A 23,314-nucleotide genomic window follows, 5' to 3' on the forward strand; every position below is an offset into this window, starting at 1 on the left:
CATTTTCTCATCCCTGGCCCCTTCCTCATCCCCTGCTAGCAGAATGTTGGTCCACCATACTAACTGCATTGTGACATCAGAACGAGATGCAGGCAGCAGCGAGTCCCATTGATGCTTTGGGTAAGGCATGTGTGAGCCAGGTGCAGGAGATAAGTCTTACAAGTGTAGACTGGACTCCTGGGAATCTCATGAAAATCAGGACACAAGGGCATGTTTCAGCTTGGAGCTCAGAGTGTAGCTCAGTGGTAGAACTCTCGCCCTGCGAGCACGAGGCCATGAGTTCGATCCCCAGCACCACTGAAAACCAGATACACAAAGAGCTTTATGCACTTGGTGATTTCTTAGCACTCAGAAAGGACTACAACGGGTGGGCCTCACACTTTTGGATGCAATATGTACTACATTTGAACATACCACAGCAACCCATTTTGGCTTGACAGACCAGCTTTGCATGGGAAACACTGCAATAGCTTAAACCTGAAACACTTGGGCCACCCAGCAGGGGACAGCGAAAGGGTGACTGAAGACAAAAAGCAGCAAAAACAATGAAATCATAAAAAGAAGCCACAAGCAGCAGCCATGCGGAGACGAGGCTCTTCCTCCCATCTGAACCCTCTCTTTGCATCATAAGTGTTTGTATGTTTCACTGAAACGGCCTCGTCTTTCCTCTGCGCCACTCTGGTAAGCCATTTGGTGGTGGTAAGTGAATTGGCAATTAGCCTATAGGTTTCAAAAATAAACCTATGAAGGTGTGGTCCTGATCCAACAACTGAATGGGCTTTGTAATTTCTAGTGGTCCAGTATCCATGGGCAGGTATTGATGATGGTATACCTTGGCATCTTCTTTTGCCATGTGTCTCCCTGACTCATGTGCTTCTGAGGTCTGGTCCTCTGCCTCTGTTTAGTCAGAGGCGTCTGATACCTGTGGGGAAGCAAGTTCCACAGTTGATCATCACTTGGTGTCAAGAGCAGAGCTGATAGGTTTGCTCTGAGTGTCCTTAAAGGCCCTTCAGGCAACAGATGACAAGAACTTTCAAGAGACCGTGATATTCTCAGAACTATGAGGCATGCTCATCTTTTCACAGGTGTGCAAGACCTCATTTTATCCTCTCTGCAACACTAAGGGCAATATTGTTCTTTTGCCGGTTTAAAAATGAGGGCTGGAGAGATGGCTCAGAGGTTAAGGGCACTGACTGCTCCTCTAGAGGTCCTCAGTTCAATTCTTAGCAACCGCATGGTGGCTCACAGCCATCTGTAATGTGATCCAGTGCCCTCTTCTGGCCTGCAGGTGTACATGCAGCCGGAGCACTGTATACGTGGTAAACAAATAAACAAATCTTTAAAAATAAAAATGAAAAAACATGGCTAGGGGTATGCAGCTGGGTGATGGAGTGTTTGGGTGGCATGATCCAGATCCTGGGTTCCACACCTATTGTTGCAAATAAGTAGAGAGTAAAATAACACAAATGAGAGGCTAAGTAGCTTCCTCTGGTCCTGTCAGCATCAAGAACACAATTGTGTAGGAAGGAGTATGAGCCTCGAGGAGACCTGACTCCATGAATGCTCCAGGTTGTCATCTTACTGTCTCATCTGACCTGCATTCTCCTTACCTTCCTCTTGCCTATGCTTTCTCCCTAGCAACAGTTTCCATGGGAACATGAGCGTAAGGTCCAGTGACCAAGTTCAATCAAGCAGCCTTGGTGGTGGAACCTAAGAGTTCTTTCCTCCTCTCGGGTCTCTGGAATTCACCATGGCCCTGAACACCTGACCTGCATGTGGCTTCAGGGTATTTCCCTATGAAATGGAACCCCCTGCCTCTACACTGATTCTCCAGTACCTAAAACCACCATGTTCACCCCTCTACCTTCTCTCTCCAGAAGATGGATGAGGTGACCTCCTTCAGAATCCTCAGGAACCTTCGAGGTTGGCCCTGCAGGAGATAGGGAGAAAGGTCATGTATTCAGCTCCATTGAGTGGCTGGTCAAGGACATGTGCAAGTCTTTAGGGACAGCTCTGGGGTGGCAGGTCCCTGCCCCCTGTATGTCAGGAAGCCTGCCCAGGGTTTTACAGGCCAGAGCTGATGCTGAGCCCTGAGGCCTTCCCTAACTCTTCACCATGAAAAGAGGCCAAGAACTTCAAAGCTGCTTTCTCGTCACAAGTCTAACAGACTGGAAACATTTGGAACACCCATACTGAGCCACCAGATCTGTGATGCATCTGGAACTTTCTAGCACTTGCCGGCTTTATTGGATGTTTCCTCTTAAGGACTCTTGCTAAGTCAAGAGAACAGGCTCTGGCTGGAAGAGTCTCGCCTTCAGCTCCCTCCCCTGAGCCAACACATCTCCAGGAAGCCTCCCTGATAGAATTTGAATAAGTGTTTCTCAAAGGCCTGTATGGCACTACTGGGAGGAGGAAGTGGGGTCTTTTAAGGAAGTTAAGGTCATTGGAACATGCCTTTGAAGATGACATTGTGACTGAGGCCCCCTCCTGTCTCTCTTAGCTCCTGCTCTGTGAGGCAGGCAATTTTACTCCAATACTATGCTGCGCTATTTCTCCACAAGCCCCAAAACAATGGACCAGCCTCTCATGGACTCTGAAACTGTAAGACAGAGCAAACCTTTTCTCTTTATAAGGCATTTATTTCAGGTATTTTGTTACAGTGATGGAAAGCTAACTAACATATACCCTACAGTTGGATAGGAACTTCCTGGCACTTTGCTCTCACCTCTTACAGAACACAAGAAACTCAAGGACCTAGCCTGAGCGCCCATAGTCTTCCAAGACAGTGGTTCTCAAAAGAGGGGGGCGTGTGATCCTCTCCCCAAGTATAGTCTTTTGGTACTGTGTGAAGACCTTTTTTAGTTATCACCACTAAGAAGGGCAACTAGCATCTAGTGTAAAGCAGCTGAGGATGCTGCTAAACAGCCAACAACTCACAGGATTGCTCTACAACACAAAATTATCCAGCCCAAAATGCCAAATGGCAGGGCTAGTTTTCTAGGCATTCAGCCTGCCAGTCAATTGCCCCCAACTCCCAGAAAGGCTCTGAACTAATTAATTCTCTCCTGTAGCCATAAGGAAACTCTTAGTAAATTGTGAACAAGGAAGGTCTAGATTGTTTTCACTTTGAGGTGGCCTGTGGGCAGCCATGGTCAGTCGTTCAGAGGCTGAGAAATCCTATCTATCCTTAGCAATATGGAAGTGGAGACAGAGATACCATCACTGCTCCACAGGCAGAGATGGATCCTGAGTTTTCCAGCCATGTGTTGTGGTAGGAGAAAGTTGGAGAAGACCCTGGCCCAGCCAAGGAGATTTGGAAAGGCCACTTGGACAAGTGTCACTTCAGAAACCCAGGCCATGTGCCCTGTTGACTTTGTAGAGGAGAGAGAACGGAAAAGGATCTCAACAGAGGAACAGCATGGCTCTCAGAAGGTAGGCTATGTCAGAAACTCCAGGCCATTGTTTGCATCTAGAAGACCAACTGAGAACGGGCAAGAGATGAGAGATTGGCATTGAGCATCGGGAAGGCTGGTCCAGGTGCTGCTTGCTTCCCAACGAGAATGGCTGGACCTTGAAATCAAAGGTCCCATTTCTTACTCAGGGGCAGGTTAGAGCATTCAGTGTGAGACCCATGGCCTGGGCGATAGGCCAGGTTCCCAGTCTCACTAGAGGAGGTGGAAAATGAGTTTTTCACAGTGTTACAATGTAGTTCTTTTAGAATGAGATTGCTGCTATCAGAAAGCAGTGAAGACTCAGGGCGCCCCATAAACCCATAATAATACCAAAAGTGTTGCAATTCTTTGTTTGAGTTGCTGTGCTAAGTACGGCACCAGAAGCAGGCAGACATCCAAAACCAGCAGGCAGGCAGATCTGGTGAGAATCAGGCTGGACAGTGCGTCACCGGGGGTCAGCACTGAGTTGGCTGCTGTAAAGCAGCTGCCAAGGCAGCTCTTCCATCACTGCCTGACCACTGGGCACCCAGCAGCTGTTTTCCTACCCAAATAAATGGAGTCTCAGATGGTAAGGGTGGAAGAATGGTGTATGCCAGCCAGTCTTTATTTATAAACCTTGGCCGGTGGGGAGGATTTGGAGGATAAATGTGTCTGAATTGCTCGGGCTAAGGATGCAAGGATACTTAATCTACATACAGTGGTACAATACCTCATTTACATGCAGTAACACAGGTCCTATCATACGAAGGAAAACACAGTACTTAATTATCCCATGGGTAAGGGGATAACTTTTAGGTACTATTCGAGGTCATTTGCTGGAGGCTAGGATTTTCTTAATGTAAGGAATTCCCTGTGCTTGCTAAAGAAGTTCCTTATCAGGAAAAGGGTGAGACCTGTAATTTTTCTTGAGGGATATGTGACACTCCTTATAAGATCTAAGGTTACCAGATCAGGTGGGGTGGGAACCCTATCTGAGCAAAGGAAGTCCACCATCAAGGACGGAGCACAAAAGGCTATCCAGAGATGTCAGAGTTCAACCTCATCCAGCAGAGTCCCACAAGAGATGAAATTGGAAGGCTGGGATGAGCCAAATCGCAATCACTTGAATAACCTCATCCAATATTTTAAGTAAAATAATGGCATGATCATATTTCTTCAGAAATATGATCAGAGGCCATGCTAGCGAGGTGACTGGTTGCAATTTGGTACACTGTTTCTAAAAAGACATATTATGTATGAGGTGACTTTTGAAAATGTCACATCATCCACTAAGGAGCTGGATATTTCTATAAAGACCACAATAAAAACTAATGGAAAAAAATACTTAACTCCTCTTAATGTTAAATTAAGGTGGGTGGTGGGGGAAGAAAAACAGTTCCAAAAACTGGCAAGTGGATATGAATTTAAATGATGGAAATCCCCTATCACCTAAACTTAAATGATATAACTTTTAATAACATGAAAAAAATCTATCATAGTGTGATTCTAAATGTAGAAATAATTTAGCAAGTGGGAACCACTGTTCGTACAAGCTCCTCATCTCACCTACAGAGTTCCCAGCTTGGGTTTCCGTCATCTTTACCCTTGGGAGTGAGAGATGTCTAGAAATACCAAGAGGAATGACAGGACGGATCACAAGGGACTACCTAGGGATATGGGCTTGGGAGGTCATCTTCTGGAGGGAAATGCTTGCCCCAGACATGGAGTCTCTGAAGCAGGCAGGGTGTGGTTGTTCTGAGGAGCCATGTAGCTCATGAGGGGCTCACAACACATTAAGCCTAGAAAATAAAACAGTTGCTGCTTCTGTATGCCAAGTTACCGTTGACATCCAGTGACTGCAAACACCAGTTTATTCCTTTCACTCACGGTTCTGCGACCTCACATTTCTTATCTGGGTTTCATGCGATTACTCATGCGGCTGGCCTGGAATCTTCTAACGCTGCCTACTGACCGAGGATGGCATTCTCAGTGTGGCTAGAAGTTGATGCCAACTGCTCTCTCAGAAGTAGTTATCAACAGGAATCCCTCCACACCGATTTTCTATAAGGCTTCTCGTAGTTTCATGATATGATAGCCACATTCTAAGAGGAAGTGGCCCAGGAAGCAGCTGTCACAAGATCAGATAGAAGGAGACAACGCTGTCAGGATCAACTCTTAGAAGTCACAGAATGTTCACTTGGATGTGGTGTGCTAGTAAAAAGAAGTCACTGAGACTATCCCATGGTCAAAGAGTAGAAGTTTGGGGTCCAGTTCTCCATAGCTAGGGAGGCAGCAAGCACATGCTAGAGGGAAAGGACTCATGAGAGCCATCATTCGGGCTCATCCACCAGAGCCCGACTACCCAGCCTGGCTGGGAGCAACTGTGTGTGGCTCTGTACCCACAGAAAGGCTCCACCCAGAAGTGCAAGAGCACCATGCAGCTGTTAGACTTAAAACTGCAGCCAGCAGATACAGTTTCATGGTGGGTCTTGATAGCACTAGGGCACGTTCACAGAGGCATCCATTGTACGTGTCAGTGTAAACGCCATGCATGGTTCTGAAAACAGAAAATAGATTCGTAGCTCCTAGGTTATTTTTTTAAAAACCTTTAGGACATCCAAGATGAATTTGGGAGGCCTTTGTAAGCAAGGTGGGGACAGAGGCCCTATAATTCCAAATGGAGAGAAAATACAGTAAATATACAAGCTAGCTGTTAATATCATACCTAGCTTTTTATGCTGTCCTATGTAAAAACAAGGTAAAATGGCTTAAGTACATGAATGTTATGTGTCCAGGAATAGATGTGAACATGCACCCAAAAAAAATGTCCTTATGAAAAATGACTGGGAGAAACATCTCAAAATTCTAACATTGTCTCTGTTATCTGTGATGTCAGGTATCTGTGAAATCAGAATTTTTAAATTAATTTATTTATTGTGTATGCAGCGCTCTGCCTGCATGTATGCTTACAGGACAGAAGAGGGCATCAGATCACACTGTAGATGATTGCAAGCCACCATGTGATTTGCTGGGAATTAAACTCAGAACCACTAGAAGAGCAGTTAGTGCTCTTGATTTCTGAGCCATCCCTCCAGCCAGAAATCAGGATGTTTTTAACTTTTCAAAGGATATTTTCTTATATATTCTTAAGTTTAATATGATAAACATAGTGTATCTATGATTATAAATGGGTACATTTTTAAAAAGGGAAAGCATACATTTCATCTTTTTTTTAAACTTTTATTGAATGTCTATGATTTACACATCATATACCAAAATCCTTCTCTTCTCCCCATCCCCTCATACCTGCCCTCTGCCTTTGCAACCTCCCCCCCCAGTAAAATACAACAAACAAATGAACAAAAATCTTGTCACAGAAGCTGTAGTGTATGACGCAATATAGCCTTTTGTCCACATATCCTTACTTTCGAATGTTCATGCTACGACTCATGGGTCTGGTTTGAGACTACGCTATCGTTACTGGCTCCTCACTGGGACTGCTGTCAGATATCCTGTTGTTGCCGTGTGTCAAGGAGATTCTTAATCTTTGAATCTGCAGGTCTAGTCCCTTCATGTGTTCCAGCAGGTCATACATGGGTATATGTTGGGGTGAGGTCAACTCAGAGCCCTGAATCAGGGCCCACTTCCTTGTCCCCAGGGCAAGGCCAGCTCTCCTATTCCCATGCCACCATGGCAGGGCCAGCTCGCCTGTTCTTATGTCCTCAGGGCAGGGCCCGCTCTCCTGTGCCTGTGTCCTCAGGGCAGGGCCCGCTCTCCTGTTCCCATGTCCTCAGGGCAGGTCCTGCTCTCCCGCTCCTATGTCATCAGGGCAGGGCCCGCTCTCCTGTGCCTGTGTCATCGGGGCAGGGCCCACTCTCCTGTACCTGTGTCATCAGGGCAGGGCCTGCTCTCCTGTGCCTGTGTCATCAGGGCAGGGTCTGCTCTCCTGTTCCTATGTCCTCAGGGCAGGGCCTGCTCTCCTGCTCCTATGTCCTCAGAGCAGGGCCTGCTCTCCCACTCCCATGCCATCATGGCAGGGCCAGCTCTCCTGTTCCTATGTCCTCAGGCCAGGGCCTGCTCTCCTGCTCCCATGTCCTCAGGGCAGGGCCCGCTCTCCTGTGCCTGTGTCCTCAGGGCAGGGCCTACTCTCCTGTTCCCATGTCATCAGGGCAGGGCCTGCTCTCCTGCTCCCATGTCATCAGGGCAGGGCCTGCTCTCCTGCTACCGTGTCCTCAAGGAAGGGCCTGCTCTCCCACTCCTATGTCATCATGGTAGGGCTGGCTCTCCTGTTCCCATGTCCTCATGGCAGGGCCTGCTCTCCTGCTCCCATGTCCTCAGGGAAGGGCCTACTCTCCCACTTCTATGTCATCATGGTAGGGCTGGATCTCCTGCTCCCATGACTTCAGGGCAGGGCCTGCTCTCCTGCTCCCGTGTCATCAGGACAGGGCCTGCTGCTCCTGTGTCATCATGGCATGGCTGGCTCACTGATTCCATGTCATCATAGCAGGGCTGGCTAACCTTATTCTATGTCATCAGGGCAGGGCTGCATCACCCGCTCCTGTGTCCTCAGGGCAGGGATGGCTCTCCTACTCCCGTGTCCTCAGAGCAGCATTGGCTCTCCCTGTGTAATCAAGGCAAGGCCAGCTGATATCATGGCAGGGCCCACTCATCCACTCCCGTGTCCTCAGGTCAGGACCTGCTCTCTCGCTCCTGTGTCATCATGGCAGAGCCAGCTCTCCAATTCCCATGTCCTCAAGTCAGAGCTGACTCTCCAGCTCCCATGTCCTCAGAATGGAGCCAGCTCTCCCACTCTCACATACTCAGTGCAGCACCGGCTCTCTCACTCCTGTGTCCTCCGGGCTGGGCCAGCTCTCCAGTTCCTGTGTCCTCAGGGCAGGGCCCCCTATCCGGCTCCCATGGCCCTAGAGCTGGCTCACCTGCTCCCACATCCTCAAGGACAGCTGTCCTGTTTTTGTGTCCTTGGGGTCAGCTCTTCTGCTTCCATGTCCTCAGGGCCAGCTCTCCTGCTCCTGTTCAATTCACCAGATTGTTGCTGTCTGTCAAGGCCTGGATGGCCTCCTACTCCTGTGGGTACTGGATCTGGTGGGCCATCAAGCAAGCGGAAAGTGGAGGACCCTCAAAGTCTTCATTGAGTAGCTCACAGAAACCATTGATGTTGGCCCAGCTCAGCTTCTTGTCCCAGGGAACTTGTGGCTCTGTTGATTCACGTCTCCGAGTCTCTGGTTCCATCCCATGCTCCATCTGCCATGGGGCCTGCCTTGGTGCTGCCCCTAGCATCCATCTCTGCATGATCTAGCTCTCAGCACTGAACACAGCCCTGGCTCATGAGAGAAGACCTGTGAGGCCTGTGGTATGAGCTGTGTCGTCCTCGCTCGGACTTGACTTGAACAGCACCCCATCCTCGAACCCCATCTCCTTGGCCCACACAGTGCCAGGCCACAACCCAAAAAGCAACAGCAGTGGCAACAGTGGCTCAGAATGCATAGATGACCTCATCGTTCAAACCTCATGGCCTTGGACCATGCAGCCCCACCATACATTTCATCTTTAATGACAGCATTTGTTCAAATGAGGTCAGAAGAAAGGAGTTCTCAGGATAGAGAGATGATCCCGTGATCAATTCACAGCAACCACATGGTGGCTCGTAACCATCTATAGTGAGATCTGATGCCCTCTTCTGGCCTGTTGGTTCACATGCAGGCCAAATACTATATAACTAATAAATAAATAAATCTTAAAAACGAAGAAAAATGAGTTATCCACTGGCTAGGCCCCAGTAGTCTAGTGCACCTCCCAGGTTTTACCTTTAGAAGCACCCATGGGAGCCTCAAACCTGCCAGTCTGGGAGCCACAGGGTAAGGATGTCCAGAGTGGCTCCCAGGAGAATGCCTGCCATACTTGTCATGCCCAGGTCACCTTCCATAGGTCCTGGAGAGTTGTTTTGTTTCCATGCATGGCTATTGGCCTTTGATTTCCATGCCTGTCTCACAGCCCGCACCTCAGAGGCTGTTCAGCCCCATTGCAGTCAGCATCATTTCCTCCCTCCAATCTGAGGGAGTTTCTTTTATCCATGGCCCTCTCTTGGGATCTCCACTCATTCCAGTGACTTCCTCACACCTGCGAAGTCAGGACATGCATCTGCATTGCCTCCCTGGTAACCCAGCCTTGGTCCCTCAAGTAACCTGGAATGAGCCCCTGCCCTGCTGAGCCTGCTCAAGCTCGCTCCCCATCTGCAGGGCATTGTCCCCACTGCAGCCTCAAGCTCTCATCTATTACTCCCCAGGGCAAAAGCCTTACAGATTCATCCCGTACTCCTGGCCCCAGAACTATGTACTTGCTTCCTTCCATTGCTCTTCACGCCCTGCCTCTTGCTTAGATTAAAGGGAGAATGAGCGTGTTAATGGAGAAGGAGCTGTGAGATGCAGAATAAGAGGGCAGGTTACCAAGAAAGCTACAGCGAGCCACAGACTGAGAAGTGGCTGTTGGAGGACATTTTTCGGACAGTTCTTCCCCTCCCCTCCCTGCCCGCCCCCACCCCAGGAATTTTCTAGAGACAGGAGTTTGCTAGAGGTATTTGTATACAATCTCTGTGGTAACATCCAACAGGCTCAGATGGGGCTCAGGGGAGTAAAGTGGTTCGTGGAAATGTACAGCAATAAAACAGAGTAGGACTGAATGGCCTGGGGGACCTGTACCTTTCTCTCTACCCATGGAAGGATGGACCCTGGGACACATATGTGAACTTCAGAAATACCTAAGGTATTTGTCCACACACAGCAGGGGTGGAAGGAAGAAGATTCTAGTTCCTAATGCACCAAGACCAGCTCCTCTGATTCTTGCTCCCTTCCCATCATGCCTGCTGCATACTGAACTGTACCCCACCCAAGTCCGTGTTTTGAGACTACAGCCCTAATGATTAATTCTGGAGACTGAGCTTGGCTTTGGAAAAGACACTGCAAGTTAAATAAGGCTGGCTGGACGGACACACACACACACACACAGAGACACGCACACACAGTTGCACGTGCATGTGAGAGGAATGAGGAAGGGAGGGTAGGGAAAGAGACACTGCTGTGTGCAGACAACAGAAGGAAAAAAGGAAGCCATAATTAAGCGAAGGGGAAAGGAGAGGCCCTAGGAGACAACAGATGTGCTGACATTGTCATCTTGAACTTGCCTCCCCCGCCAAACTATGAGACCTAAAATGCTGTTGATTAAAGCACCCAGCCTGTGGTAGTTTGTTCATGCAACCAAAACAGACGAAGACTCTACCCCAACAGAAAGCTGAAATTTGAACTCTCTCTACCCTTGGTCATCCTATGGAGCCAGACATCTGAAAGACTAGAATTGGAACTGGGAATGGGAGTGGACCTTGGGGAGAAGATTCCTTCAGGATGGTACAGACTGAAGGTTTCTGCAGCAACATGGGGAAACCTCACACAGTGTGGGGGGGGGGGTGGGTAGGGGGGGAGGCAGTTCCTCCACAGTAGGACCCAGGCTCTAGTTGCCCTGAATTCAATAGAGGAAAGCAAACAAAATTGAGATGGCTGCTGTGAATGGAGCACTGTCATGATTTCTGTTGGAGAAATAGAGCTCACCAGATACGAGGAGGAAGAAGAGGAAGAGGAGGGGGAGGAGGAGAGGGAGGAGAAGAGAGAGGGGAAGGAGAATGAGGAGGAGGAGGAAGAAGAGAGGAGGAGAGCATCTTTGCAGGACTGTTCAGAGAGGTGTAAACAAAGCAGAACAGGGGACGAATGAGAAGCACGTGGCTCCAGAAAGGACAGGAGAAAGTGTCCACCTTCTCTAGGACCCAAGAAACAGGACAGAGGAGCTAGCAGAGACGTGGAAAGCAGCACCATGCAGGAGGGGCTACCCAAGGACACACATGATAAAATGTTGACAAAAGTGAGGAGGGAAGGGCACCCAGTGTCTTTCCCTGCCCAGTTCCCAACCTCCAGCCATAGCCTCTCATGTGCCAGTCGACCTAAAGCCTTATCCAGTCCAACAGTCACAGGGCTGGCCTGGCATTGCAGAGCAAAGAGCAAGGTGGGAAAGAAGATTAAACCAGCAAACAAACGGGTCTGACAGCAAACAGAAAATTACCTCTACATAGAGATGATATTTTTTTAAAAAGTTAGGTATTTATTCAACATCATCCAAATACCTTTACACTTTGTGGAATTGCCTGGATACAAGCCTGCTTGCTGCAAGGTTAAGGGCATAGCAAGTAGCAAGGGGCAGATGCTGTGCACCCAAGAGTGCATGGGTGGGGGTAAGGGGGTGGAGGGAGGTCTCAGAAAGACTCCAGGAAAAGGAGATTGGTCAAGAGTTCTGACTGAACCTGAATCACTGAGCTTGAACTGAGTCCAGTCCTGGGCCTTTTGCTTGGCTGACACCTTCAAATGAGGGAAGAAAGAGATGCCTGGAGCGGCTCTGTTGAGTGTATCTATCTTCCTGCCCTGGGCTGTGTGCACTTAACACATTCCATACATTCCGTCTCCACCATTTTTGCATTCCCAGGGCCACCTGTGAGAAACAAACACCACTACGCTACTCTAGGAGGCAGGGTGGGCAATGTTTAAGGGTTTTGATCCTGTGTCACTCCAACTTGTGTTTGGATTTTGAGTCAGCTACTCCTAAGTCTTCCTACTTAAATCTGTAAAGGGGGGGGGCTGGATGTAGACCCCACTTCCTTATGTGATGTAAGAACCAAATAAAGTGACTCACCCAACAACATTAGCAACTCTGTGCTTGATAAGTTATTGCCGTGTGATCTTATTTCCTGGCAATCATCAGGATTATGAGAAAATAGCAGTTCAAAGAAAGCAGAGATCCTCATAAGGTCCCATTTATTAATTGTTGACATTAAGGCCTGGGCTGTGGGTGTACTGTTCAGGAAGTTGTTTCCTGCGCCTATGTGTCCCAGGCTCTTCCCCACTTTTTCCTCTAACTGAGTTAATGTCTCTGGTTTTAAGTTGAGGTCTTTAATCCACTTGGACTTGAGTTTTGTGCATGGTGACAAATAAGGGTCTAATTGCATTTTTCTACATGTAGACATCCAGTTAGACCAGCACCATTTGTTGAAGATGCTATCATTTTTCCATTGAATAGATTTGGCTTCTTTGTCAAAAATCAAGTGAGCAAATGTGTGTGGGTTCATCTCCGGGTCTTCAATTCGATTCCATTGATCCACCAGCCTATGCAGACACTGTCAAGAGAACAAAGCGACAGCCTACTGACTGGGAAAAGATCTTCACCAACCCTTCATCTGACAAAGGTTTAATATCCAAAATATATAAAGAACTCAAGAAATTAAACACCACAAAACCAAACAACCCAATTGCAAAATGGGGCTTAGAACTAAACAGAGAATTCTCAACAGAGGAATATCAAATGGCTGAGAAACACTTAAAGAAATGCTCATCCTCGTTAGGCATCAGAGAAATGCAAATCAAAACGACACTGAGATTCCATCTTACACCCATCAGAATGGCTAAGATCAAAAACTCAAATGACACCACATGTTGGCGAGGATGTGGAGAGAGAGGAACACTCCTTCACTGCTGGTGGGAATGCAAACTAGTACAACCACTTTGGAAAGCTATCTGGCGTTTTCTCAGAAAAATGGGAATAGGGCTTCCTCAAGACCCAGCTATCCCACTCCTTGGAATATACCCAGAAAATGCTCGAACACACAACAGGGACATATGCTCAACCATGTTCATAGCTGCTTTATACACAATAGCCAGAACATGGAAACAGCCTAAGTGTCCCTCAGTAGAAGAATGGACTAAGAAACTATGGTACATTTACACTATGGAGTATTACTCAGCTATTAAAAACGAGGAATTCCCGAAATTTGTGGACAAATGGATTGACCTAGAAATTATCATAATGAGTGAGTTCACCCAGAAGCAAAAAGAGACAAACGGTATATACTCACTTATATCAAAACACTAGTCCAAGGGATACGTCCCATGAAAAACCTTACTTACCAAGAAAGTGGGTCAGAGGAGAGGACATCCTATTGAGACTTTAGGCGAGAGTAGCATGGAAGAATGGGGAAATAACAGGACCCACAGGGTCCTGGAAACCTACAAGAAGAACTTTATGACAGGCAGATCTGGGTCCTGGGGTCCTCCTCAAACTAAGGCACCAGCCAAGGAGAAATAGGCAGTAAACTTCGAACCCCTACCAAGACCTAGCCGACGAACACGATATTCTCCACTGTTGAGTGGAGAGTGAGATCTGATTCTCACGTGAACTCTGGTGCCCCTTTTCTGACCATGTCCCCTGGATGGGGAGGCCTGGTGGCACTCAGAAGAAGGATAGCAAGTTACCAAGAAGAGACTCAATAATCTTAGAGCATACATAGGGGGAAGAAGTCTCCCTCAATCACAGACATAGGGGAGGGGAGAAGGGGGGAAGTGGGAAGGAGGGAGGAATGGGAGGAAACAGGGGAAGGGCTAACAATCAAGATGTAATATGAATAAATTAATTAAAAAAAAAAAAAACAAAGAAAGCAGAGATCACTTAGCTCTTAAGAGTCGGCCAATGGGAGTTTGAAAAACAAGTACATTGTTCAGGCCAAAGGACAGCGTGGGCAGGGCAGGGAGGCAGGAAGGAGCTCGGCTGTGGGGAACCAGTCCTTATTTCAGTTAAGAAAGGTTATATTTTCATTACAGCATACTATGTATCAACTATTTTAAGGTGTTATATACTGTTTAAAAATGGTATGTAAAGTTCCAGTCCTTTTAAAGCTACTATCACAAACTGTTTAGGATAATTAAAACTTTTGGTTTCTAGTTAATCATAGATGTTTTCTAAGGTAGTCAGTCAATACATAGCTAGAAACTAGCAATTCAGGTATACTAAAATTAGACAGATGTGGTCCTCTGACACTTATCTGCAGATTATGGATTATAGCATTCTATTTTATATTTGTAAGATGTAGTCTAGACCAGATAGCTAAAGACAGACAAGGATTGAGCACAGATACACTGGCCCTCAAGCTTGTCAGAGATCTGCTGAAAATGGCACTAAATATATTTAAACTAATTATGACAGAGAATCCTACATCCTAGCAGTAACTGCCCAAGATCTCCGAGAAGATTTTTGGCATGGCAAATGACTTCTATGTGAGATTGTGGTATTCTAACCACTGGGAAAAACCGCCCCTACGCTTTACCTGCTGCTGGGCCCAACATGCACTGTGGACAGCAAATTGGACATCTAGAGAGTTATTGTGTCATGTTGCTGAAAACGAGGTGAGGTCAGTCTCTCATGGTCTTCTTCCACCATTCAGTTAATGATGCCACGGTCACAGTACCAGAGACTGGCCGCAGATGAAACCATTGATGACCTCTAAACATTCCTAGTCTCCATACTCCTCAACAGGAACTTCCGAGGACTGCCAAGAGCTGCAAAATATTGGATGCCCAACCTCCCGAGGCTTAACAGAAACAGGCTATCCTAGCTAGATTAACTGCTGTACCTTATCTCTGGATGAAAACCTCCAGTCCCTGTTATCCCCAATGACAACGACCCTATGCCAGCATAGAAGCAGCTACAGAAGATGAGACCTCCGTCCATATTCCCAATTAAAGGACTAAAATAGACTAATTGGTTATATCTCGAAGATTAGAGATAAGTCCCCTCTTAGAAAGGGGGGAATGAGAGGATGAGAGAACTAAAAGATTTTTTAAATTGGCTAAACCCCAAAATAGACAAACCTAGAGGGTAGCTGGGGAGCATATTCCCTCCTGAGCTAACACTGTTCCCTAACGACTGAACCGGATGACCTTGGCGCCACAACGGTTTACAAAGTCCTTTGAAGAAATAGACGTAAAAGGTAGGAAAGAGAGATTTGAAAAAGTAAAGAGATTCAAGCTCAGGGCAGCAAGGAAAAAAAAAGCCCACCAGAGATAGCATTATCTGATAGCAACTGACCTGTCCACCAGAGATGGGATTACTAAGAAAGCAGACACTTCCCCTGAGCAAAGTAGTAAACAAAGAAAACAAGGGAAAGTTAAGCCATGGGTGGTCTTGGTGCCTTTCTTGTAGCCTGTCATTGTTTGGACATTAGACCCCTTATGTTAACTAGGATTCTCCCCCCTGCCCCCCCATCCCCCCACTCCCCCACCCCCTCTTAGAGTGCGTTGGGAGAAGAGAAACTAATAAAATGTCCTCAGGTCAGTGCCCTGGGGTTGCTTCCCAACACCTTGGTGTTGGGTGCCATCCAGCTCAAGCTGAAAAATTAAGTCTTTCTGGTTCTTTTGGGGGAGATCTCAAGATCTGGCACAACATCTGGCACGACATAAAGGGGGGCCTGGACGTAGAACCCACTTCCTTACGTGATGTCAGAACCAAATGAAGTGAATCACACAACAACATTAGCAAATCTGGGCTTGATAAGTTATTGCCATGTGATCCTATTTCCTGGCAATCATCAGGATTATGAGCAAATAGCAGTTCTCATAGAAGAAAGCAGTGATCACTCAGCTCTAAAGAGTCCAGCGATGGGAGTTTGAGCTGCATCTTCAAAAAACAAGTAGGTCGCCCAGGCCAAAGGCCAAAGGACAGCGTGGGCAGGGCAGGGAGGCAGGAAGGAGCTTGGCTCTTCGGGAACTGGTCCTTATTTCAGCGTACAAACAGGATGAAATCCTGAGGGAATTAGCTAGCATAAGATAGGGCCAGAAAAATAGCCAAGGGCCTTTCAACAAGCCCAGCCGGTCCTTTAAAACTCAAAGCAAGCTATTCTCACTGTACCATGCCCATCCTCTCTGAATCTCAGTAATCCTCCTGCCTCTAAACCCTACAACTTTTTTTTTTTAAATAATGTTAATCTCAGGATATTTGTTCAGTGTTTTTCTCTCAAAGCCCATCTTTTGTTGTTGGGTTTTTTTTCATGTATTTATACACAAACTTATTCCCCCCATCTCTCTAGTCTTCATGTATTACTTTGGACAGACACTGCCCACTGCCTGTACTGAGTGATGAATTCCCCTACAACCTACGGTAAATGACACTCTAACTTCCAAATTGGCCCTTGGAGCTCCAGGCTGCTGGTGACAAAGCTTGAGCTATGAGCCAGGCTGACTCTACTGCTGCCTCCACACAGCACTGTTCCCATCCTCGCTCCCTGACATAGACACACAATGGGCTGGGCGTGTTTCACGGTAGGGTCCTGAGTACTCCTGTCCCACATACAGGCCTAGGTTCAATTCCTAGCTTCAGAATTCAAAATAGAAAGAAAGAAAGAAAGAAAGAAAGAAAGAAAGAAAGAAAGAAAGAAAGAAAGAAAGAAAAAATAGCACACCTCATGACACCTTGTTAGAGAGACACACAGTAATGGTGACCAATAATATTTTATTTTTTAAAAAAATGTTTCTATGTGTCTGGGTCTGTATGAGAGTTTTCTACATGCCTGCAAGTGGAGGCCAGCAGAGGACACTGAATACCCTAGTGCTAGGGTCACAAGCAGTGTGAGCCATCTAAGTTGGGTGCTGGGAACCAAGCTCGGCTTCTCTGGAAGAACAACAAGTAATCTTTCTTTTTTTTTTTTACACTTTGTATTTATTTATTTAATCACTTACCAGCCTGATGCCAGCCACCTCCCTCCTCTCTTCCTAGTCCTACTCTTGCACCCCTCCTTCCATTTCCCCTCTCCTTCTCAGAGAAGGGGAGACCCCTAAGAGGTACCAACCTGCCCTGCCACCTCAAGTCGAAGCAGGACTAAGTGCATCCTCTCCCACTGAGGCCTGACTAGGCAGCCCAGCTAGGAGAAAGGGATCCAAAGGCAGGCAAGAGAGTCAGAGACAGTCCCTACTCCTATTGTTAGGGGACCCACATGATGACCAAGCTACACATGTGTGTAGAGGGTCTAGGTCCAGCCTATGCATGCTCTTTGGTTGGTGGCTCATACTCTGGGCAACAAATGTTCTTAACCCCTGAGCCATCTCTTTAATGCCAACATTTAATTTTTATTAGCAACGGCTTCACTTTGGGTCCTTACGACATCGTTCTGTTCCCATCTCCTGACTATGTTGTTTTCAGTCACCAAGATGGAGATGTATTAAAGCTATAAGTTCCTTTTCCTCTAACAAATTGCAAAAGTATGGGGCTGTGGAGATGGCTCACCTTGCAAGTATGAGGACCCACGATCAGAGCCCCAGCTCCTATGTAAAAGCCTGGTGAACAACGACGGGGAGAGGAAGATCTTTGGGGCTCATGGCTAGTCAGTCTAACCAAGTAGTGAGCTCTAGTTCAGTGGACGGCTCTCTCAAACACCTAAGGTGAAGAGGGGTTGAGGATTGAGGAAGATGCTTGATGTTGGCCTCTGGCCTACACACACACACACACACACACACAGAGAGAGAGAGAGAGAGAGAGAGAGAGAGAGAGAAAGAGAGAGAGAGAGAGAGGCACAGAGACAGACAGAGCGACAGAGACAGACAGAGAGACAGACAGAGAGAGATGGAGACGGAGACAGAGACAGAGACAGATAGAGAGACAGAGAGGCAGAGAGAGGCAACAGGAGAGTGCTCTTTGAGGAGACTCTGTTACTGGCCTCTGCAGGAGAAAAGAGTGTAGCGTGGGAACTGCTGACTTCTCTGTCAGCTGGCTCTCTGGTTCTGAGCAAAACCCTGGACTACCCGATAGTCACTGAAATCACAGCCCACAGGCTTTAGGCCAGTGCAGGAACACCAGAAGAGGGAGCTGACCTCGTCAATTGCAAATAGCTCCTGCCACTCGGAGGTCAATTGCCTTGCCTTAAGTACTTGTTCCAGTCAGACCAGAAGCCATGGCTTTCCCAACAACAAAGTACTGATGCTGGGAAGGAACAGGCTGGAATTAGAACGCAAGCAGCTTCATGTCACTATTTACAGAGCCCCACAGCACTGGGCAGCTGCTTACTGAAGAAGGTTGACATGTTCCGGGAAACCAGAGTTCAAAGACAGATGACAACAAACATTCTTGTCTAGATCTAAGAAACTGTCTACTCATATATTCATTGATTCATAAATTCATATAGTGTATAGATGATTCTCAGAGGAATGTTCTGGATTTCTCACTCCTATAGCTGTAAACTCAGATCTCAACTGAGAAGATGCCGCTACAAAATCTGGCTATAAGCATTTTCTTAATTAGTGATTGATGTGGGAGGGCCCAGCCCATTGTGGCTGGTGCTATCGCTGGGCTGGTGGTCATGGCTTCTGTAAGAAAGAAGGCTGAGCAAGCCATGGGAGCAAGCCAGTAAGCAGCATCCCTCTATGGCCTCTGCATCAGCTCCTGCCTCCAGGTTTCTGCCCTGCTTGAGTTCCTGTCATGACTTTCTTTGATGATAAACAGCAATATGCAAGCATAAGCCAAATAACACTTTCTTCCCCATCCTGCTTTTTTGGCACAGTGTTTCCTAGCAGCAATAGGAAACCTAGTTAAGACACCCATCTTCAACTTCAACTTTTTTTAACAGATTCCTCAGGAGACTCTGGAGAAAGTTTGAAGGCCTTTGTCTACCTTCCAAGGCCTGCCAGCTTCACTCTCAATCCCACAGGCAGCCTGTCAGCAGTGTTTCCTGTGGACCTCAGTACTTCTGCACTTCTGTTTTCTAGGCTTTTGGATTATGTAAGGCATTTTACCTTCTACCTAGACACCTAGACACTCTCTCTCTCTCTCTCTCTCTCTCTCTCTCTCTCTCTCTCTCTCTCTCTCTCTCTCTCTCTCTCTCCTACATTCAGCAATTTCAATTCACTTCTCATTCCTAGCTCTCCGATGTCACCTTTTCATAAAAGCCCTTCCCTGAATCCCAGAGTAAAGGACTGTGTGCTGTTATAGAACCCCACGGAGGGCTTTCCCTGTATTGTGTTAACAACAAGGAACAACTGGGCAGTGTTTATGTACAGTGGAATGCCTACTGGACATGAATATGATTCAGTGTGTGTTTGAATGACCAACAAAGGAAAAGCAGGAAAGACAGACAGAAGGAGGAAGAGACCAATGGATTAAATCGTCTGTAGATTGATTTCACTCCCCCATTGTATATCCATAACGCCCCCTGGTGATTGGTGGGCTGATTCTAAGTTTGGAGGCCCCCAAGCCAAGCAAACACATATTGATTTCGTAAGGTGGAACATGCAATGTTGGCACCAAACAAGCTCACATGAAGTCCACAATCTAACAGAGCACAGCATGTATTGTCAAAGAATCACTGTAACCTCCATGTGACATAAAGCAAACAACGAAAAAAGTAGCAACTGCAGGAGTGTGGGAGTGAACAGGCAAAGGGGTGATATGTCACCCACGCTCACCTGCTCCCACTCAAAAGCCAGCACATGGCAGATAACTGGTGGGAAGAAGATGTCCTTTACTCAAAGGACAAGCACCTGAAAGGCAGGGGAGGCCATCCCCCCCCCAAAAAAAACACCATCTTAGCGAACTCAGGAGCCTGCAAGGGCTTTCTTTTTTTTTTAAATTAATTTATTCATATTACATCTCAGTTGTTAGCCCATCCCATGTATCCTCCCATTCCTCCCTTCCTCCCACTTCCCCCCTACTCCCCTCCCTTCCCCTAAGTCTGTGTCTGAGGGGGACCTCCTCCCCCTGTATATGCTCATAGGGTATCAAGTCTCTCCTTGGTGACCTATTATCTTTCCTTTGAGTGTCACCAGGCATCTCCATCCAAGGGACATGTTCAAATATGGGGCACCAGAGTTTGTGTGAAAGTTAGATCTCCTTCTCCACTAATTCTCAGCAAGGGCTTTCACATGGGACGAAAGGATAGCCTCAGGACACTCTGCAGGAAAGCCATGTGCTCATAGGGTGTCACTTCTCAGGGAACAGTTTCCCACACTTTTAAAGAAATTTTATTTTTCCTTCTACAAATTAAACATCACAGTAGTTTGCACATTTCTTGTGTTAGAATTAAAAAGGGGCACATTTTGACAATATCTGGAGGCTCTTAGATATTCTGGAAGTTCTAAAACTCTAGCAGAAGATTATTTCTTTCTCATATGCGCATTTGGTGTTTTGTCTGCATGTCTGTGTGAGGGTGTCAGATCCCCTGAACTGGAGTTTTAACAGTTGTGAGCTGCCTTGTGGATGCTGGGAAGCAAACCTGGGTCCTCTGGAAGAGCAGTCAGTGCTCTTAACTACTGAGCCATCTCTCCATCCCTAAAAAAAAAAATGACAGTTAATATTTTGCTCATTTGGATGAGCTAACTTAGGATTTAGAATGCTAAGGGGCTGGAAAGTTGGCTTAGTGTTAAGACCACTTTCCTCTCTCAAAGAGGACCCTGGTTCAATTCCCAGCACCCACCTCACAACTCACAACCGAGTGGAACTATAGTTCAGGGGATCTGTTGCCTCCTTCTGGCCTCAGTAGGTGTGGCATGCACATGGTGCCAGCCAAACACCCGTATACATGCAATAATCATTTTTAAACAATTTAAAAAGAATTTTACATTTAAAACAATTTTAAAAGAAGTTTAGAATGCCGAGCGAAGGAAGACAAAGCAAAGTCACTCTGCCAAGAACAGTTCTGAAAGGAGTGGCCTCAGCTATAGAAGGTCGGCCAGCCACCATCCTCACCTATTTGCTAGCTTCTCAAGACCTCCCTTTCTTCATTTATGTTGTGGGTGTCTATTTCCTAGAGTTGTTGAGAAAGCAGAAGGTGGGGGAGAGCAAGAAGAAGAGGAAGAAAAGGAGAAGAAGAGGAGGAGGATGAAGAAGAGGAGGAGGAGGAGGAGGAGAAGGAGGAAGAAGAAGAAGAAGAGGAAGAAGAAGAAGAAGAAGAAGAAGAAGAAGAAGAAGAAGAAGAAGAAGAAGAAGAAGTGTTTGCTCCCCAGGCATATGTGATGCTCTCTATGGCGTAAGAGATCAACAATTCCCTTCTCCCATTTCCACTTTCATTGCTTTCTCATGACTCTATAACAGTTCCTGCTAAACTGGATTTACTAGTAATCTACTAAAACTGGATGGAAAGGGGTGAGGGCAGCTCAAGCCATACCTAATAGCTGGTATATCTCAATAGGACAATAGGAATGACCACCCTTGGTATCTGAAAGTTGCTGACTCCTTCCTAAGCCTTCCACTGCTACCATAAGCTACATGACACAATGCCAGCTCCTTAGCATGACATACAAAGTCCTCTGAGCCCACCTCCTCTGTTGCCCACTGCCATTTCAAACTGTACTTAGCTTCAGCATGAACCGTGTTCTAAAACACTTTTAATACATTTGATCCCTCTTCATGTGATGGCCTCTGCCTGAAAAGCTGTGCCTAGTTCAGTGCCTGATAAGTTCACCCTTACTTTCCAGCTCCTTTGAGTGGTTTCTCCACATCTAGGTGGCTGTCCCTCATTGGTGGCCCCAAACACTACACTCGGCCCTCTCTCTTACCATCTCCTGACTACCCTCTTTGCGCCCTGTTTGACTCTCATCCTCCCAAGGGAAGAATCTTTTTATCTGCTGTTGACCCTCTAGTATTTTCATGGAGCCCTAACCTTAGCAGATGATCCAGGAAGGTTATCGGACTGAATAAAACCTAGACTCCAGAAAGTCATTCTAACATGTTCTCCAGGCCACCGATACTGCTGTGTTGCCATCATTGTGATGACTGAGATGTAGCTGCCTAGCTGAAGGATCATTTGCTTGGCCTGTTTCTACTGTTCTACTGTGAGGTGCTGAGTGTTGAGAAAGAAAGCCAAAGGAGTGTGGCCAGAGAAATGGAGCCAGCACAAAGTAAACACCAAGAGTATATGCCAAGTGTTGCTTGCTCGCTCTCTCTCTCTCTCTCTCTCTCTCTCTCTCTCTCTCTCTCTCTCTGTGTGTGTGTGTGTGTGTGTGTGTGTGTGTGTGTGAGAGAGAGAGAGAGAGAGATATGTTCATGTTCCTCTGTGTTCACATGTATATGGATGTGCATATGGAAGCCACAGTTTGGCATCAGATGTTTTGCCAGATTGCTCTCCAGTGTACTTTCAGAGACAAGGTTTCTCCCTTAACCTAGAGCTTATCAGTTCAGTTAGGCCAGGGAACTCCAGACATTGCCTGTCTCTGTCCCTAAAGCACTAAATATGCCACCTTGCCTGGCTTTCCGTGTGAGTGCTGGGGTCCTAACTAAGGACTTCAGTCTCATGTGGCACAACATGCCAAGTCTGTGCTTTTAAGTCTCTAGTACAGAAGCTGCCATGAGCTGCGTGTATTTCTGGGTCCCTTACATAGTCACTGGACCCACACAGCCACTGTGTGAGGCTGTTATAGTGTCACCTTCATCCTGCATGTGGGAAAAACTGAGGCACCAGAAGTTCAAGGACACAAGACTAGTCGGTGACAGATTTTGTGAAGACTCAGAAACACAAGAAGACATCCTTTAAAAAGAAAACTTAATGAAGAGGAAGGAGGCTAACAGACAGAAGAGTGGGGCAGGCCAAGGAGCCTGGCTGTTCACTGAGTCTTTCAACACGACCAGCAGCCATCTGTGTCTGGCTCTGGCATGGGCCATGAGATCAGAGCGATGACACCAGGGCTCAATCCACAGACTCAGCGCTCAGGAAAGGAGTCAGGCAAACAACCGCACATGCTGACCATGCCAGAAGGGGCAAGTTTATGGTATCATGAACCTGAAGAGAAGCAGGTAGCTAAAAATCAGGTTCAGGGAGCATCCTTTGTTCTGGGTGAGTTTGTTAAGAGCTGGGGGGTGTGAGTGGGGCTAAGAAGAGAGTCAAGATGAGGCAGGTGGGGTAGGGCCAGTGTGGAAGACGAACACAAAGTCTTGCGGGCAAGACAGTCATAAGTCAAATCGCTCAGACTTTGACGCACGCCTGTGGGGAGGACAATGATAGGAAGGGGGAGTTGGCCTAATGC

Source organism: Acomys minous, assembly GCF_964271855.1.
Source record: "Acomys minous genome assembly, chromosome: 6".
NCBI classification, from domain to species: Eukaryota; Metazoa; Chordata; class Mammalia; order Rodentia; family Muridae; genus Acomys; species Acomys minous.